The sequence below is a fragment of the Apodemus sylvaticus genome, chromosome X, assembly GCF_947179515.1.
Source record: "Apodemus sylvaticus chromosome X, mApoSyl1.1, whole genome shotgun sequence".
Classification (NCBI taxonomy): Eukaryota; Metazoa; Chordata; class Mammalia; order Rodentia; family Muridae; genus Apodemus; species Apodemus sylvaticus.
The window spans coordinates 145,797,246-145,817,334 of NC_067495.1; the positions used below are offsets into that span (position 1 = coordinate 145,797,246).

The 20,089-nt window shown below is 37.5% G+C and overlaps 1 protein-coding gene across 1 annotated transcript in view; it reads left to right on the forward strand.

Moving 5' to 3' along the window:
* Positions 1–20,089, forward strand: part of Aff2 (ALF transcription elongation factor 2) — a 495,719-nt gene that overhangs the window by 98,793 nt on the left and 376,837 nt on the right. The window lies entirely within an intron of this gene.

Here is a 20,089-nt window from a genome sequence, read left to right on the forward strand (position 1 = left end):
TGACTTCTTCCTTTCCAATTTGTATCCCTTTGACCTCCTTATGTTGTCGAATTGCCCGAGCTAGTACCTCAAGTACAATATTGAAAAGATGAGAAAGGGGGCAGCCCTGTCTAGTCCCTGATTTTAGTGGGATTGCTTCAAGTTTCTCTCCATTTAGTTTGATGCTGGCTACTGGTTTGCTGTATATTGCTTTAATGATGTTTAGGTATGGGCCTTGAATTCCTGTTCTTTCCAAGACTTTAAGCATGAAAGGATGCTGATTATAATTTTTATAAATATACCTTATATTCTCTCCCTACTTTCCCCCCTCCGTTTGGCTTCTAATGTGATTGTGTTCAACAAGCATATTTTCAGTGGGGCCATTTCAATTACAGAGTGATTGAGCTCTGATTTACACATCAATTACCCACCTTCATGGAGATTTTCATGCTCCCTTAGCTGACATCAATGAAGTATAACTGCACAAATGCTTTATTTCATACCAGTTTTGGATAAGTGAGACTGATACCTAATCATATTGAGAGACAGTGTGCTATAATAAGGAAACAGTACATGCTTCCCTTTGAATATTACTACAGTTTTTGTGAACCCACTATTTACATGCTTGTCTTAGTTGTTCATTTCTTTTTGTAAATATATTCCTTTCATCTGAAGTGTAGTTAGTACATTAAACATAAAAAGATCAAACTACTCCACATTTTGTCTCTGTATTTGTTCCTGTGAGCATTTTGTTACCCCTTCAAAGAAGGACTGAAGGACCCACATTTTGGTCTACCTTATTCTTGACCTTCATGTGGTCTGTGAATTGTATCTTGGGTACTCCAGAAAGGCCATCCAGAGACTGCCCCACCTGGGGATCCAACCTATATACATACATTCACCAAAACCAGACACTATTGTAGATGCCAAGAAGTGCATGCTTACAGAAGCTTGATATAGCTGTCACCTGAGAGGCCCTGCCAGAACCTGACATATACAGAGATGGATGCTTGCAACTGATCACAGGGTTCCCAATGGAGGAGTTTCAGAAAGGATTAGAGGATTATGCAACCCCATAGGAACCCCATTATCAACTAATCAGAGTTTCCAGGGTCTAAACCTCCAGCCAAGGAGTACACAAGGAGAGAGCAGCTGAATATGTAGCAAATGATGACCTTGTCCTGCATCAATGGGTGGAGAGGCCCTTATTCCAGTGAAGGCTCGGTGCCCCAGTGTAGGGGAATGTGGGGGCAGGCAGGCAGGAGTGAGTGGGTGGGTGGGTGGGGGCACATCCTCATAGAAGCAGAAAGAGGGGGAATAGGATAGGGTGTTTCTGGGGGGTGCGGTGAAATCAGGAGAGGGGATAACATTTGAAATGTAAATAAGTAAAATAAAAAGAAGATCAAACTACTATCTTTCAACTTACTCAAAGAACAGAAACATTTTTCTGAGAAGATTTTAGGCCATTGTCACCAAACAGCCCATAAATATTCACTAGGAGTGATCATAGTTGTGCCTATAGCCTTTTTTTCCCCTCATTCTTCCACATCTGTCTCAGAAGCTTTGGTTTGGTACTACTTGGTTTCTAAATATTTGTATGAGCCACATGCAGTATGTGACCTCTCACATTGCTCAAGACCTATGTGGCAAACAGCTTCAAGATTTCTTTTCATAACCTCAATAAATTGGAAACTATATCTTTTATTGATGTTATTTTGGAATAGTTTTTGCTTTCTATCTCAGCTGTAAATTTCTTGAAAGCTTTTATCATGACCTCTCCCCCTTCCCTGTCCCAAGAACCTAACATGGAACCTGGCATGACATAGTCATTCCCAGTAAACTTTTGTGGATTAGTCATTAATTAATGTATGAATGGATATACATCATGTGTCACTGAACTTGGGCAGAAAAATATACCTGTCATTTGTTCATTCAATTAGTCAAAAATATATATATTTAAAGCTGAACACTGAACTTGGCGTATTTCCAGATAAGTGGGAAGCAGAGCTGCATTTTTCTTCCCTGGTAACAGTTTCATTTAACACCCACAAGTTCTTTGAGACAGAGCCTGAATAGGAAATTAGAGTTGGACGTCCAGAAGAAAGTGGATCTGAGAGGACAGGTTAGATAAGAAGCTATTTGAAGTACAAAGGGTAGTCCTAAGGCTAGATCATCTATATTTCGCTGATGATTCCAAGTGAACTGACTTTAAAATGTAGTCAGGGTCTCTTGGACTATATTCATTTGCTAGAATAATCATTCCAAATTACCACAACTATTTGTATTTTAGCAATACACATTTTTTATCTTCTAGTTATGGAGGCTGGAATTCTAAAAATCAAGCAAGGCACTAGCATGTTGGTTTCATTACTTTTGGTGGTCGTAAAGAGATCTGTTCAAGTTTATATTTTGTGGTCCATCTTTGGCCTTCCTTGACATGTAGAACCATCACCTCAATTTCCATCTTCATTTTCATAGAGAATTCTCTGTTTCTACATTAACATTTCTGCATTTCTTTCTATTTTCATTTGTTTTCAAGACAGTTTTGTATAGTTCAGTCTGGCCATGAACTTGGTAAGCAGGCAGTGATGGCCTTGAACTTACCATCTTATTTCCACATCTCCATTGTTTGGATTACAGGCACATACCAAGTTTTGTTTGTTTTGTTTTGTTTTTTAAGATGAGAGTTATGTAAGTTTATGGACTCTCACTGTTCCAGTGTGCTATTCTCTTAACTAATTAACATTTAAACCTTCTTCTTTTCAAGTAAGGTCATTTCAGAGATGCTGAGGAACAGGACATGTGAGTATAACTTGTTGAAATTCAACTCACAGTAGGAGAATATCCTGATTGTAGTCAGCCCTCTTCTCAGGGCAAAAGGGAAAGGTCACACCTTCAGGCCCATGTGTGAAAACAAATCCAGGGTCATAAGTTGAAGAGAACAGAGCAGACATATTCTGCCTAGAGTTTTCCTCTTATTCTGGTTTCTTGCTTAAGTCAGAGCTCTGTGGGGAGTACCTCAAGGAAAGAGACAGAGGCCAAAGGGTAGGTCTGCAGGGGGTAGAATTTGCTTGGGTAAATTTGGTGAGTGCCTGTGGATCAAAGGGTTTGGTGAGACATGAAAACAGTCAGTTTAAAATTGTCAATTATAAACTGCTCCTTAAGGGCATTAATTTCCTCAGTTTGAAAGTAATTAAGAATACTATTTCTGAGAAAATATTGTTTTAAATTAAGTAGTTATTGAAATTGCCTTACTTATAGTTAAGTGAAAATAAAACACCTTTTAAAATTGTCATTTATGAGAAACCTGGAAGTTATATTACAATTTTAACTTGAGAAATATTTAATGAGCATAGAGAGGAACTAATTCAAGTAATATTTTTAAAACTCAAAACAAAGCGATTTGTAGTATGATGGGTGCAGGTGCTAATGGTATGGACTCAGAATAGGTAACAAAGGCTGAGATAAACACAGAGGACCAACCATGCTAGGAACACCAAGCAGAGTACTATGCCTAACTCCCCAGGCAGTAACATTGGGGAAGGCCATGGAATGCATCCAAAACAAGGCTAACTGTGAAAAGAGCAGCAACATAGACTCTTCCTGAACTATCTGCACCATAGAATGCACAAATAAACTTTGCCTCAAGCCAGAATTCAAACATTCCACAGTGTACTTTACAGCCATTACAAGTGTTCAAAGCCTGCCACTTCCTCCATTATGATTCATTAGCCCAGGATACATGTAACCATTACTGATTAGAAAGAGCAGCCACACATAATCTTACAGTAAATCAAAATTTCAATCTAGCAGCTCCTTAAATCACAGCATCACCATCAACTCTGATTCATTTAAAGAGAGAATTATAAATAAGTTCAAGTTGACTCTGAAGACCATATGTAGAATATAGGGAAATATAAAGAAACGGGGTTCTAATAAATTGTTACCTCTAATTAGTAATAGGAAACAGGGTAAAAAAGAAGAGTGAAAGCAATAGTGCTTCATATCATTATTTATATTTTACATAGTTTTAATTGTATACTATAACACAGTTTAAGATGTAGAACCTCTTCATAATCTAAAAATATATGAATAAATAGGTTTACTTTATTTTCTGATTATTTGTTTGCTTGTTTGGCTTATAGTATCCATTTAAGGCTCCTACTGTACCTTGAGATGTATTTTGGTAAACTCCCATGCCAAGTAATTGCTTGTAGCACTCGTGGTTTGATCATGCTGACAGGAAGATGTTTAAAAATCTTTACTTTCTATTACTGATGAGTCAGTGAGCCATTAGTGTTATAGTGAAGTCTCACTTTATAGAGTAAGCTAGCTCTAATGTATTTTTAAGTGATTTGCTACAAAAGCAGAATTCATACAGGTAACCCAAGGAAAAGGAATCTTAGAAATTCTTCTATACTTAGTGTGTAATGCAGGCCTCTTACAGAGAGCTATATGCATATGGAAGGGGAGAGGCAATAGGTTTTATGGAGTAGTCAGAAAGTCAAAGACATGCTAACTGATATGGGACACATTCTGATTTGCCTGTAAGAGGACAAAAGCAACAACTTTTAGCAGGGAGGATCACCTCAATAAAACAATGTTGGATATTGGACCCTAACTTTTAGACAATAATTAGACAAAATAACTCAGTTTGTTTCATTGAGGAGACTGTCTTCAGAATACATTTTAACTCGATTCTACTATGTTCTTGATGTGGTCAGTACTATTGTAAAAAAGTTGCAAACTTTGAATGTTAGATTAACAGTTGTTCTATAGAAAAATGACATTTCTATTAAAATGAAATCATTCAATAATGGAGTTTTATTGCACTCCTTTGGTATCATTTATGATCAAAATTCATTTGAGTATGCACCTATGCTTGTTTTACTAAAGAAAATCTATACCATCTATATTCCAAGAGTACTTTTATGAGCTAAGATATTTTGTAGGAAATTCAGAATTAAGACATAGCCCTGGATGAATTGTCCTGTATCTGAAGTATGAGTAGGGCTTAACTCATGTTTGGCTGTGACTCTGCAAGTGTTCTTTTCTATTGAGGAGATGAACATCTTTTGGCTCAGATAGTTGCTTCTGGATTCAATTCCTGTTATTGTTGTTTCTTGGTGTAGCAAGTCTATTTTTGTAATAACTGCTTTTACCTTGAAGGCATTTATTCAATCAACAAAGTAGAATTTTTCATAATAGAATCCTTTAGTTACCCAAATGTGCATGATTTTTGATTTGCTTTCTTGTTACACAGAAATAAATGGTTGTTTCAAGTCCAGTCTATTAGAGTTAGGCACACATAAATGAATCAAATGTAAATATTTATCTATGAAGAGTCAAACAAAAAGCATAGAAAACATATATAGATGCAAACACACACACACACACACACAGACACACACACACACACACATTTGCACATATAGGGATCCCATAAGAACACAAGACCAGAAGTCATGTTATATACACAAAGCACTTATGAGGTAAATAAATAAATGTTAAAATAACTAAATTTTAAAATTAAAAATAAAAACTAGGCAAGCAAGAAAACAAACACACCAATAAACATCCCAATTACTGAGACAAGGAACCTCCAAAGACATCATTGAGTTCATTTTCTATTGGCCATCTATTGCTGGGTATGGCGACTGACCTTAAGAGTGGTTTGTTTCTCCAGTGAGACTCCCTCAGAGAAAACAAATTATTCATTTGAGAATAGTTGTCAGCTGGAGATAGCTTCTGGGTTATGTATAGGAGCACATGTCTACATTTCCTTTCAGTTTGGGGACCTCATTTGTCACAGAGCCATGCAGGCCCTGTGCATGCTGCCACAGATAGTGAGTTCACATCTGCATTGATCCAGCTGTATTTAGTAGAGCTTGTTTCCTTCATGTCCTCCATAGATTCTAGCTCTTACAATCTTTCTGCCTCTTTTTCCTCAGTGTTCTCTGGGCTCTGAGGGGAGAGATTTAATGGAGACATCCCATTTAGAACTGTTTCAAGGTCTCCCTCTCTCTCTGCACATTGTCCAGGTGTGGGGCCCTGTTTTTGGTCCCATCGCTCCAGAAGGAAACTTCTTTGATGGATGAGCAAGAAACTGATCTATGAGTGCAGCAGAATGTCATTGGGAGTCCTTTTTAGTTCTATATTCCTTTAACAGAAAAATAGTATTTGAATTTCCCCTAGGTCCCTGGCCTATCTTGTTTCAGTTTCTTGGCCACCCATGCAATGTCTGGGATGGTTCACATCTCATGGAGTATACCATAAATCTAATAAGATATTGGTTGGATACTCCCACAAGATTTTTGACAGTACTATACCAGTATATCTTGCAGGCAGGACACCATTGTAGATCAAAAGAGTTTGGAGCTGAGTTGATGTTTAGCTTTCTCCTATGGTAGTGATCAGGCTACCTCATAGTATCATAAGCACTACTCCATAGGGGTAAAGGCATTATGTAGGCACAAGTTTGATTTCTCTGTATTCAATAAGTGGTGTAGGTGTTGTCTTCAACAATAGGTCTTTATTATCCTTTTGTGGAGAGCAACCAAAATCCCTCACAATAGCTTTGCTTGGAGTTTCCCAAGGGGCTGTACATGTAGATTATACACACACACACACACACACACACACAATTTTTTTTGCATTGTTTTCCTTTGCTGAGTGAAGGGACTTTAAAGCTTCTGTCTTTAATAAGTTAAAAACAATCTAATGGCAAACTTAGACAATGACATTTAAACCATTAAGAATATGCCAGTTAGCAAGGGCTATCCCAAAAGCTGTTGCATGTACTGGGGTTTGTTCTTCTAGCTGAGCTGCCTTGACTGGCCTGAATGGGAGAGGATGCACCTAGCTTCACAGAAACTTGATGTGCCAGGGTGGGGAATACCCCAGGGGTACCCCACCTGCTCAGAGGAGAAGGAGGGATGGGGAAGGATTGTGGGAGGGGGTGACTGAGAGGAGGAGTGAGAGGGATGTAAAGTGAATAAGTAAATAAAATAAAAATAAACATTTGAAAAATGTGCCAGTTGATCCATTTTAAGAAGTAGTATAAAGCCATCAGTGCACATGAAGTGAAATGTTGCAGAAAGGACTGGAATATGCAGTATGGATATTATTGAGGAGTTGGGCCTAATGAATCAAGCAAAATATAAAAGACCACATAAATCGTTCAATGAAGGTAAGATGTTTAGAATAGATAAAGTGAAAAAGTTCTAAGGTAGAGCAGAGTGATCTCTAAACATGTACAGTTACTTTTGGTCAAGCTTTCCTGAGTACATACCACAATAGTTCTAAATTTCAGTGACTATATTAAATGCCATTGCACTATGCACTTAAATGGGTAAAATTGCATGATATGAATTATGTTTCAATAAATGTAGTATGCATGATAAAATGAAAGGAAGAAACAGAAAACATGAGGCTAGAAGAAAAATAAGTTTAGCAGTTGACATGGATGAGAGGCCAGACAGGTGACTTTGGAAAGTTGTGTTGTTCTCCCCAAAAAGTGCTTTCCTGTGCTTTCTGGGTAAAATGTATCTCCACTCCCATTGTCAGAAGGTGTCCTACATTGAAATACTGAGCTTCTCCCACCATAATTTCTGGTACTGTTGGTGCACCTATTGTCTTTCTAAGTAAATATGAAAGGGAACCAAAAGATGTTCACTGGCCTATTCCTCTGTACTGTAACTAATTATACAGATTTAAAAATATCATATTATTATCAATTTTAATGTTTTACCAACTATCTTTGTAAAATAGTCCAATGAAGTAAACAAGAGTTATTAAGTTTCCTGAAATATTCAAGCAAACCAGACTTAAATTGGTTATTATTCTACCATCTAGCCTCTCTTCCAACAGATGATGTTAATTTTTATAATCATTTTAGGTTCTGTACATTTGGATATAAAAACAAATGTGTCTTTTTTCTATACTCAAGCCTAAATTAAATTTCTAAACATTTTCCCTCTTGACAGTTTCTAATGCAATGCAATCCTACAGAAAGTTTGCCAATGGGTACAAAGACAACTCACTTATTCTTGAGTATGCTAGAAACAGGAATGTCAAACCTTGCATAGTGTGGAGAGAGAGGGGCGGGTGGGGAGCGGGGGAGGGAGCTTGAAAATGTGAAAACCTGGCTTCTATGCTCTTAATTTTGCTTGGAACCTGCTGCGGAGCCCATTACCTTTTTTAGTTCAATTTCTTCATCTGTAAAATGAGGGCAACACTAGTAGATGTTTGCTAACGTGTCTCCCTTCTTTAGCCCTCCTGTTCTAAAAGAGAAGTCTGCATTGTTTGCCAACTGAGCTACCACTGTGAGCTAATGGATATAGCATAATTGAACTTTCCAGATCTCATTGTATCTATATGTGTCCTGGGTTTATTGCCCCACAAATGGACCTGGGGCTTCTAATGTACAAAATGAGAGTTACCTACATTTGAGATCAGATTTAAGGACAAGGTTAGAAGAGTATATGAGAGAATGATAAGATTTGAGAAGGAGTGACTTCAACATAAAGAGAGGAGGAAGTCAATTTCAGGTCTTCCTAGATACTCACTTAAATCTTAGGACAGCTCCCTCATTTTATGTTTCACCTGTATAATGAAATGGACTTTATCTGCTACTATAGGCTTGAGAGGAACATCGATGGGTAACAGAGAGAGAGAGAGAGAGAGAGAGAGAGAGAGAGAGAGAGAGAGAGAGAGAGAGAGAGAGAGAAGAGAGAGAGAGAGAGAAATGCTGGTCATCATGCTGTGTACCAGAGTAATTAGCAGAAGCTTTACGAGAGGAACCACTTTTTTCCTGCATTTTCCTATCAGCTAGAACATGACCGACATAAGGTCCCAAAACACAGGAGAGATGGGCACAAGCCTTTGAGTTATTAACCAAAGATTATATTTGTTTTTTAGTTGTCAGGGTTTTTATATCATCCTAGTATAATTAATATCATTATGTCTAGGAGGAAAAAGTTAGAAAACATCCTATCTATCTTGGTAAGAGTTGTGAAGCATCAAGTTGAGATATTGGCCTGAACTTTTCAGTAGGAAGATGGGTTCTTTTGTCAATGAGGCTGACTCAGCCTGTCCTTGTCTCCTTGGGTAAACTCACACTGTCCATCAATGTTATCCTTAATTCCTTTCTGGTTGGCCTGAGCTTTCTATGTAGCCTTCACAGCTGCTCTCCCACAGGAAAAAGAAAAAACAAGTCCAATAATACAGATGCAGCAAATCCTCGGGATACAGACTTTCTTGCAGTCTCTGCAGGGTTCACAGGTTCAAATGCAACCTACATGAATTGTAAGAACTTTAATTGAGTAGATAAAGAGGGCCTCATAATTATAAATGGCAGTAGGTATAACAAGAGGCTAAATGCATAGCTATAGTTTTAATTAGCTGGTGCTTCAAATTAGCAATGTTGGTTTCAGTCAGAAATCAGTGACGTTATACACTGAAAACCTCATCACCATGTAGTTCATTCCTCATTAGACTTCACTGTGTGAGACTTCCAATACAGCACCATGCTGGGCTTGAAAGGAAAAACTTGAACCTATTTGGTTGCTGTCCAAGAGCAGTGGAACTCTGTGGAGAGTAAATTCTTTCTCACCAGAGATATGAGAATTAACTGTTCTTTGTTAGATGTGTTAAAAAATGCAGCAGGCAGTTTTGCCTGCAACAGATAACACCCATGTGCACACTCAATCTGCTATTCAAATTTGCATCTGGAATTTAGTAGCTAATGAACTGATACAAAATGCAGCCAAGAGCCTCCTAACAAATCAAAGCTAAGGCTAAAGCTCCAAGAGTGTCCTTATTGCTGGCCGCTTGAAGGGCTGTCATGCAACTTAAAGTACATTTCCTTTTCTCTCTCTCTCCTTTTTTGCCTTCAGGGTTGTAATTATGTCTTTCCCTCAGAGGAGAAAGAAGGTAGTTTGCAAAGCCAAGAGACCAAAGCACTTCAGTTTTTTTCATGGGAGAATTAAATGTGATCTATGGGCTTGTCATTTTGAGCTGTCAGGTGCAAAAAATGAATAGATAGCTAGGAAACTGACATCTTGCTCACATTTACTCAGAAACAGGAGACTTCAGTTCTTGCTTTTGGGTTGAAAGCAAAATATCTGCTATGGAAAGCAAAGATATTAATGTCCTTCTCTATTGCAAAAAGAAAATCAAATCCTACTACCTTTACAATGCTAAATACTACCTGAAATTGTTATTCCATCCTATCTTGCATATCTTTTTCTTACATTTAGGAAAAACTAATATTCTTTTATAACCTGTGGCTGTTTGTGTTATTGAGGTTAGAAAGCCACAGTAGAAAGACTGCAAGATGTTACTATGTCTGGTTAATTTCAAATCAGCCTTCAACATGTACACTGAACACATGGTACCACACTATGTAAGATTTTTGGCCTCAGACTGGGGTCACACTGATATTACTCACAGAACATACTCAGGAGTGCCCCTCATGAATCATGTGTTATACATATTCTATATTATGAAAGCTAGAGGTGAAGTTGAACACTCTAGAAATGTCATCAATTTAAAGTGGAAATCTAAAGGTGGTTAGTGTTGACAATATCCCCATCCACCAAAGTGCTGAGTTTGACAACTCAAAGATTCCTATGAAGAGTGAATGAGGAGTGAATGATGACTCTTCATAGCATCACACAATCCTTATATATTAAAGTATACAGTTAATGCACTAGAAAAGTGGTTCCCAACCTTCATAATGCTTAGACCTGTTAATAGAGTTGATCAGATTGTAGTGACCTTAACCATAAAATTATTTTCATTGCTACTTAATAACTATAATTTTGCTATTCTTAAGAATTGTTATGTAAATATCTGATATGCAAGATGGTTTTAGTGAGAGCATTGTTCAACTCCTCAAATGGGCCATGATATACGAGTTGAGAACTGCTGCTCAAGGCTCTTATTTTGTAGATGACAACTATGGTACTTCTAAGTGAATGAGCTAACTAGGCACTGGAGTTTATGATACATTCAGAAACACTAACTCCACTAGTATACTGATATCATCTTTGATCCCCATTTTCTTTTTTTTTAAATTTTTTTATTCGATTTTTTTTATTTACATTTCAAATGATTTCCCCTTTTCTGGCCCCCCCACTCGCCAAAAGTCCCATAAGCCCCTTCCCTCCCCCTGTTCTCCCACCCACCCCTTCCCACTTCCCTGTTCTGGTATTGCCCTATACTGCTACACTGAGTCTTTCCAGAACAAGGGGCCACACGACCGTTCTTCTTGTACCTCATTTGATATGTGGATTATGTTTTGGGTATTCCAGTTTTCTAGGTTAATATCCACTTATTAGTGAGTGCATACCATAATTCATCTTTTGAGACTAGGTTACCTTACTTAGTATGATGTTCTCCAGCTTCATCCATTTGCCTAAGAATTTGATGAATTCATTGTTTCTAATGGCTGAATAGTACTCCATTGTGTAGATATACCACATTTTTTTGCATCCACTCTTCTGTTGAGGGATACCTGGGTTCTTTCCAGCTTCTGGCTATTATAAATAGGGCTGCTATGAACATAGTGGAGCATGTATCCTTATTACATGGTGGGGAATCCTCTGGGGATATGCCCAGGAGTGGTATAGCTGGATCTTCCAGAAGTGAGGTGCCCAGTTTTCTGAGGAACCACAAAACTGATTTCCAGAGTGGTTGTACCAATTTGCAATGCCACCAGCAGTGGAGGAGTGTTCCTCTTTCTCCACATCCTCGCCAACACCTGCTGTCTCCTGAATTTTTAATCTTAGCCATTCTGACTGGTGTAAGGTGAAATCTCAGGGTTATTTTGATTTGCATTTCCCTAATGACTAATGAAGTTGATCATATTTTAAGATGCTTCTCAGCCATCCGAAGTTCTTCAGGTGAAAATTCTTTGTTTAACTCTGTACCCCATTTTTATATAGGGTTATTTGGTTTTCTGGGGTCTAACTTCTTGAGTTCTTTGTATATATTGGATATTAGCCCTCTATCTGATGTAGGATTGGTGAAGATCTTTTCCCAATTTGTTGGTTGCCGATTTGTCCTCTTGATGGTGTCCTTTGCCTTACAGAAACTTTGTAATTTATGAGGTCCCATTTGTCAATTCTTGATCTTAGAGCATACGCTATTGGTGTTCTATTTAGGAACTTTCCCCCTGTGCCCATGTCCTCAAGGGTCTTTCCCAGTTTCTTTTCTATTAGCTTCAGAGTGTCTGGCTTTATGTGGAGGTCCTTGATCCATTTGGATTTGAGCTTAGTACAAGGAGATAAGGATGGATCAATTCGCATTCTTCTGCATGCTGACCTCCAGTTGAACCAGCACCATTTGTTGAAAAGGCTATCTTTTTTTTCCACTGGATGCTTTCAGCTCCTATGGCGAGGATCAAGTGGCCATAGGTGTGTGGGTTCATTTCTGTGTCTTCAATCCTATGACATTGATCCGCCTGCCTGCCACTGTACCAATACCACGCAGTTTTTAACATTATTGCTGTGTAGTGTTGCTTGAGGTCAGGGATACTGATTCCCCCAGAATTTCTTTTGTTGTTGAGAATAGTTTTAGCTATCCTGGGTTTTTTGTGATTCCAGATGAATTTGAGAATTGCTCTTTCTAACTCTATGAAGAATTGAATTGGGATTTTGATGGGTATTGCATTGAATCTTGCTCTTGGCAAAATGGCCATTTTAAATATATTAATTCTGCCAATCCATGAGCATGGGAGAATTTTTCATTTTTTGAAGTCTTCTTCCATTTCCTTCTTCAGAGTCTTGAAGTTCTTGTCATACAGATGTTTCACATGTTTGGTAAGAGTCACCCCAAGGTACTTTATACTGTTTGTGGCTATTGTGAAAGGTGTTATTTCCCTAATTTCTTTCTCAGCCTGCTTATCCTTTGAGTATAGGAAGGCTAGTGATTTGCTTGAGTTGATTTTATAACCTGCCACTCTGCTGAAGTTGTTTATCAGCTGTAGGAGTTCTCTAGTGGAGTTTTTTGGGTCACTTAGGTAGACTATCATATCATCTGCAAATAATGATAGTTTGACTTCTTCCTTTCCAATTTGTATCCCTTTGACCTCCTTATGTTGTCGAATTGCCTGAGCTAGTACCTCAAGTACAATATTGAAAAGATAAGGAGAAAGGGTGCAGCCCTGTCTAGTCCCTGATTTTAGTGGGATTGCTTCAAGTTTCTCTCCATTTAGTTTGATGCTGGATACCGGTTTGCTGTATATTGCTTTTACTATGTTTAGGTATGGGCCTTGAATTCCTGTTCTTTCCAAGACTGTAAGCATGAAAGTATGCTGAATTTTGTCAAATTCTTTTTCAGCATCCAATGAAATGACCATGTGGTTTATTTCTTTGAGTTTGTTTATGTAGTGGATTGCATTGATGGATTTCCGTATATTGAACCAACCTTGCTGAGAAAAAGGTATATTCTTTTGCTTTAGGTTGAAATGCTCTATAAATATCAGTCAAATCCAATTGGTCCAAAGCTTCAATGAGTTTTACTATGTCCCTGTTTAGTTTCTCTTTTCCTGATCAGTCCATTGAGGAGAGTGGAGTGTTGAAGTCACCCACAATTATTGTGTTAGGAGTAATGTGTGCTTTGAGCTTTAGTAACGTTTCTTTTACGAATGAGGGTGCCCTTGCATTTGGAGCATAGATGTCCAGAATTGAAAGTTCTTTTTGGTGGATTTTTCCATAGACAAGTAAGAAGTGTCCTTCTGTGTCTCTTTTGATGACTTTAGGTTGAAAGTCATTTTTATCTGATATTAGAATGGCTACTCCTGCTCATTTCCCGAGACCGTTGGCTTGTAAAATTGTCTTCCAGATGTTTACTCTAAGGTAGTGTTTGTTTTTGACATTGAGGTGTGTGTCCTGTATGCAGCAAAATGTAGGGTCCTGTTTCCATATCCAGTCTGTTATTTTATGTCTTTTTATTGGGGAATTGAGTCCATTGATAGTAAGAGATATTAAGGAATAGTTATTATTACTTCCTGTCATTTTTGATGTTCTTTTTATATTTGAGTGGTTATCTTCTTTTGGGTTTGATGAAAGAAGGTAACTATCTTGCTTTATCCAGTGTGTAGTTTCCCTCCTTGTTTTGGAGTTTTCATCCTATTATTCTTTGCAGAGCTGGGTTTGTGGAAAGATATTGTGTAAATTTGGTTTTGTCATGGAATATCTTGGTTTCTCCATCTATGGTGATTGAGAGTTTTGCTGGGTTTAGTAGTCTTGGCTGACATTTGTGTTCTCTTAGAATCTGCATAAGATCTGCCCAGGATCTTCTAGCTTTCATGGTCTCTGGTGAGAAGTCTGGTGTGATTCTGATAGGGCTTCCTTTTTATGTTACTTGGCCTTTTTCTCTTACTGCCTTTAATATTCTTTCTTTGTTTAGTGCATTTGGGGTTTTGATTATTATGTGACGAGAGGTATTTCTGCTCAGGTCCAGTCTGTTTGGAGTTCTGTAGGCTTCTTGTATATTCATGGGTTTCTCTCTCTTTAAGTTGGGAAAGTTTTCTTCCATAATTTTGTTGAAGATGTTTGCTTGTCCTTTATGTTGTAAGTCTTCACTCTCATCTATACCTATAATCCTTAGGTTTGGTCTTCTCCTTGTGTCTTGGATTTCCTGGATGTTCTGGGATACAAGGTTTTTGCATTTTGCATTTTCTTTGACTGTTGATTCCATGGTTTCTATGGTATCTTCTGCATCTGAGATTCTTTCTTCCATCTCTTGTATTCTGTTGTTGATATTTCTATCTATGGCCCCTGATTTCTTCTCAAGGTTTTCTATCTCCAAGGTTGTCTCCTTTTGTGATTTCTTTGTTGTTTTTACTTCTGTTTTTAGATCCAGGATGGTTTTGCTCAGTTCCTTCATTTATTTGTTTGTGTTTTCCTTTAATTCTTTAAGAGATTTTTGTGTTTCGTCTTTCATGACTTCTGCCTGTTGACTCAAGTTATCCTGCTGTAAATCTGCTGCTGCTTGCAGCCCGGCTGGCCAGAGATGGTCAGTGGTAGTGGGCGCAGGGTCTTCCTGGACCCTGTTGCCTTGGTTCTACTGCTGATGACCCTTTCTCTGGATGAGCCACTGCTGTTGTTGCTGCTGCAGCCGCAGCCTGCCTGATCCCCATTTTCAATCATGGCAATTTGTATTTCAGTGACTTATGTTTTAATATGGTATTACTTTATGGAAAGAAATTACATAAATTTATATGTATATAAAATCTGATAATTATGTTGTGTATATTTACATAATTATATAAATATATTCACTTCCTTAGTTTAGATTTTTCCACTAATTTTGAAATTTATTCTTTCTTCCTTCCTTTCTTTCTTTCTTTTCTTTTCTTTTCTTTCTTTTTTTAATATTATCTCACTATTTAGGTATGATTGATCTGGAACTCAGGATACAGGTCAAATTTGTCTCAAACTCACATAGATCCTGTCTTAGACAGTATTCTACTGCTATGAATTTATACCAAGACCAAAGACATTCTTATAAGAGAACACATTTAGTTGGAACTTCATTGTAGTTTTAGTTGTGAAGTAGATTATTATGATCATGTGAAGCATGGCAGTATACAGTCAGATATGCTGCTAAAGAAATAGGTGAGAGCTCTACCTTCATATCTGCAGGCAACTGAGCTTGGCTTGAGCATATGAAACCTCAAAGCCCACCTTCAGTGACACAGGTCCTCCAAAAAGGGTACACCACCTCCAACAAAGCCATACCTCCTAATATTTCACAAGTAGTGCCACTCTATGATGACTAAATATTCAAATATATGAAGCTGTGTGGGCCATTATTATTCAAGTCACCACAGATTCACATGCCTCCTTGACTTTTCAATGCTATGATTAAGGCCGGCATCAGGATACATCCCTCTATTTTATTTAGAATTTCATATATATGGATATAATGTTTTGGTCAAATCTACCCCCATAGTCCCTACTCTATAGTTTCTTTCCTATCCATCGTTAATACCACTTCCTCCCAATTACATGTGCTCATTTTTTTATTAAATCCACTAACTGTGCATGGATGTAGGACAATCTATTAGAGCACATGTAGCCTCTCAGGAGCCACATTCTTAAGAAAACTGACTTTTCAAAGAGCCAGCATTTGCCAGTAGTTCTTCATATAAGGGAGAAACTTCATGAGCCTGTTGCTCATCCATGCTGGGATTTTTTTATGTATTGTTCTTATGCAGCTCATATTCATACAGTCATATTTGTTGTGAGTTCATATGTACAATAGCTATATAACAGTGAGTAAATAATATGCCTGTCTCTGCCATCTTTGTCTCTTAGAATCTTTCTACTAATGTTTCTGAAATGACATTTGAGCCTTGGGAGTGCTGGAAGTATGTGATATACATGTCTAATTTATAAGTGTGACTTCCACACTTTTTTTTATGTGTTGCTTTTTTTTATTCGATATATTTTTTATTTAGATTTCAAATGATTTCCCCTTTTCTAGCCCCCCACTCCCCGAAAGTCCCATAAGCCCCCTTTTCTCCCCCTGTCCTCCAACCCACCCCTTCCCACTTCCCCTTTCTGGTTTTGCCCTATACTTCTTCACTGAGTCTTTCTAGAACAAGGGGCCACTCCTCCTTTCTTCTTGTACCTCATTTGATGTATGGATTATGTTTGGGGTATTCCAGTTTTCTAGGTTAATATCCACTTATTAGTGAGTGCATACCATGAGTCATCTTTTGAGTCTGGGTTACCTCACTTAGTATGATGTTTTCTAGCTCCATCCATTTGCCTAAAAATTTCATGAATTCATTGTTTCTAATGGCTGAATAGTACTCCATTGTGTAGATATACCACATTTTTTTGCATCCACTCTTCTGTTGAGGGATACCTGGGTTCTTTCCAGCATCTGGCAATTATAAATAGGGCTGCTATGAACATAGTAGAGTATGTATCCTTATTACATGCTGGGGAATCCTCTGGATATATGCCCAGGAGTGGTATAGCAGGATCTTCTGGAAGTGAGGTGCCCAGTTTTCGGAGGAACCGCCAGACTGATTTCCAGAGTGGTTGTACCAATTTGCAACCCCACCAGCAGTGGAGGAGTGTTCCTCTTTCTCCACATCCTCTCCAACACCTGCTGTCTCCTGAATTTTTAATCTTAGCCATTCTGACTGGTGTAAGGTGAAATCTCAGGGTTGTTTTGATTTGCATTTCCCTAATGACTAATGAAGTTGAGCATTTTTTAAGATGCTTCTCCACCATCCGAAGTTCTTCAGGTGAGAATTCCCTGTTTAACTCTGTACCCCCATTTTTAATAGGGTTTTTAGGTTTTCTGGAGTCTAACTTCTTGAGTTCTTTATATATATTGGATATTAGCCCTCTATCTGATGTAGGATTGGTGAAGATCTTTTCCCAATTTGTTGGTTGCCGATTTGTCCTTTTGATGGTATCCTTTGCCGTACAGAAACTTTGTAATTTTATGAGGTCCCATTTGTCAATTCTTGATCTTAGAGCATACGCTATTGGTGTTCTGTTCAGAAATTTTCTCCCTGTACCAATGTCCTCAAGGGTCTTCCCCAGTTTCTTTTCTATTAGCTTCAGAGTGTCTGGCTTTATGTGGAGGTCCTTGATCCATTTGGATTTGAGCTTAGTACAAGGCGATAAAGATGGATCAATTCGCATTCTTCTGCATGCTGACCTCCTTGAAGCAATCCCACTAAAATCAGGGACTAGACAGGGCTTCCCCCTCTCTCCTTATCTTTTCAATATTGTACTTGAGGTACTAGCTCGTGCAATTCGACAACATAAGGAGGTCAAAGGGATACAAATTGGAAAGGAAGAAGTCAAACTATCATTATTTGCAGATGACATGATAGTCTACCTAAGTGACCCAATAAACTCCACTAGAGAACTCCTACAGCTGATAAACAACTTCAGCAAAGTGGCAGGTTATAAAATCAACTCAAGCAAATCAGTGGCCTTCCTATACTCAAAGGATAAGCAGGCTGAGAAAGAAATTAGGGAAATGACCCCCTTCACAATAGCCACAAACAGTATAAAGTATCTTGGGGTGACTCTTACCAAACATGTGAAAGATCTTTACGACAAGAACTTCAAGACTCTGAAGAAGGAAATGGAAGAAGACCTCAAAAAATGGGAAAACCTCCCATGCTCATGGATCGGCAGAATCAATATAGTTAAAATGGCCATTTTGCCAAAAGCAATATACAGATTCAATGCAATACCCATCAAAACCCCAACTCAATTTTTCACAGAGTTAGAAAAAGCAATTAACAAATTCATCTGGAATAACAAAAAACCCAGGATAGCTAAAACTTTTCTCAGCAACAAAAGAAAGTCTGGGGGAATCAGTATCCCTGACCTCAAGCAATACTACAGAGCAATAGTGTTAAAAACTGCATGGTATTGGTACAGTGACAGGCAGGCAGATCAATAGAACAGGATTGAAGATCCAGAAATGAATCCACACACCTATGGCCACTTGATCCTCGACAAAAGCTGAAAACATCCAATGGAAAAAAGATAGCCTTTTCAACAAATGGTGCTGGTTCAACTGGAATTCCACACTTTTATTATTTTCATTTTATTAGTTATAGATTACTTGTCATTTACTGAAAAAATAAATTTCTCAGATGAGATTTGAGAACTATACTAGTGTCCCCTTTTTAAAAGCAGAATAATAGACTTAGGTTTACCTTTAGGGTCTATGACCTAACCAGTAATAGGATTTGTCATATCGACTGGGATTTAAATTCAATCAAAAGTGTTACTCTTATTATTTTGTCTTTTTTTTTTTTTTTAACAGAGCTGAGGACTGAACCCAGGGCCTTGCGCTTGCTAGGCAAGCGCTCTACTACTGAGCTAAATCCCCAACCCCTCAATCAAAAGTGTTACTCTCATAATATCCATCCCACTATTATACCAGTGGGCATAGTTTGCTAGCTAGTTGTAATTGTGCTTCTCAGGTTCATATATAGGTACCCTATGGAAAAGACCCAAATATAAACAGGAAATGTATTTATGCTGCATATAAATCTTATGCTCCAGGGGTAGGGAGTGGGAACATCATCATGGAGACAGGGGATTGGGAGGAGGTATGGGATGTGGAACATTAGGAGGGTGGACCTGGCTGGGGAATAAAATCTGGAGGGTAAAAAAATAAATGAATGAATGAATGAATGAATGAATGAATGAATAAATAAATAAATACATAAATACATAAATAAATAAATGAAAGAAAAAGTCTAATGCTCCTATTGTGAAGGAAATTTTAGGGAATATATTTAGTGTGCCTGAAATTTCACTCTGACCTCTTTTATACAATTAACTATGTAATTTTCCACTTGCAGCATCATGTAAGCACTTTAAAAGTTTCTGATTGGGAAGCATTTTGAGTTTCAGATATTTGTGTTAGATTCTCACTTTTTGATATATTATATTGATATATTGATATATATTGATAAATATATTTTATATATTTAGTAATAAACCATTTAGAGTTTAATTTGAAGTATTGCATGGTAGAGAAAAGAGAAAATAACTCTCTTATATTAATAAGCAAGCATTCCATTCTGTGATATGCAGGGTCACATACTTGATCTTAAATGTTGTCTGGAAGCTCTGAATACTTAAATGGAAAAGCCTGAAATTTGATGAAACTATCAGAGGTAGTGATTATAAAACAGCTTTATGTTGAGTTCAATTAATTCTTCTGCCATATATCTCTTTCATTGCTGGATTACTGGTTTATTATTTGTTAGTTCAGCTAGGATCCTTCCTTTCTTAAAAATTTTCCCAAAGAGTTTCTGGGGAAGTGTAAGGCATATATATATATATATATATATATATATATATATATATATATATATATATCCAGTGGCATTCAGCCTCTTATGTAGTTCCATGAATGATCAAACGTCTGATACAAGTATTTTATATATATATATATATATATATATATATATATATATATAAAATTCAATCAAAAAGAATTCCAAGTATTTAAATAATTTAGTTAATATTCATGATTCCACTACCACTTAAGATGGTTTAATGCCTATAACTCACCTGTGATCATTAAAATATGGTATAGG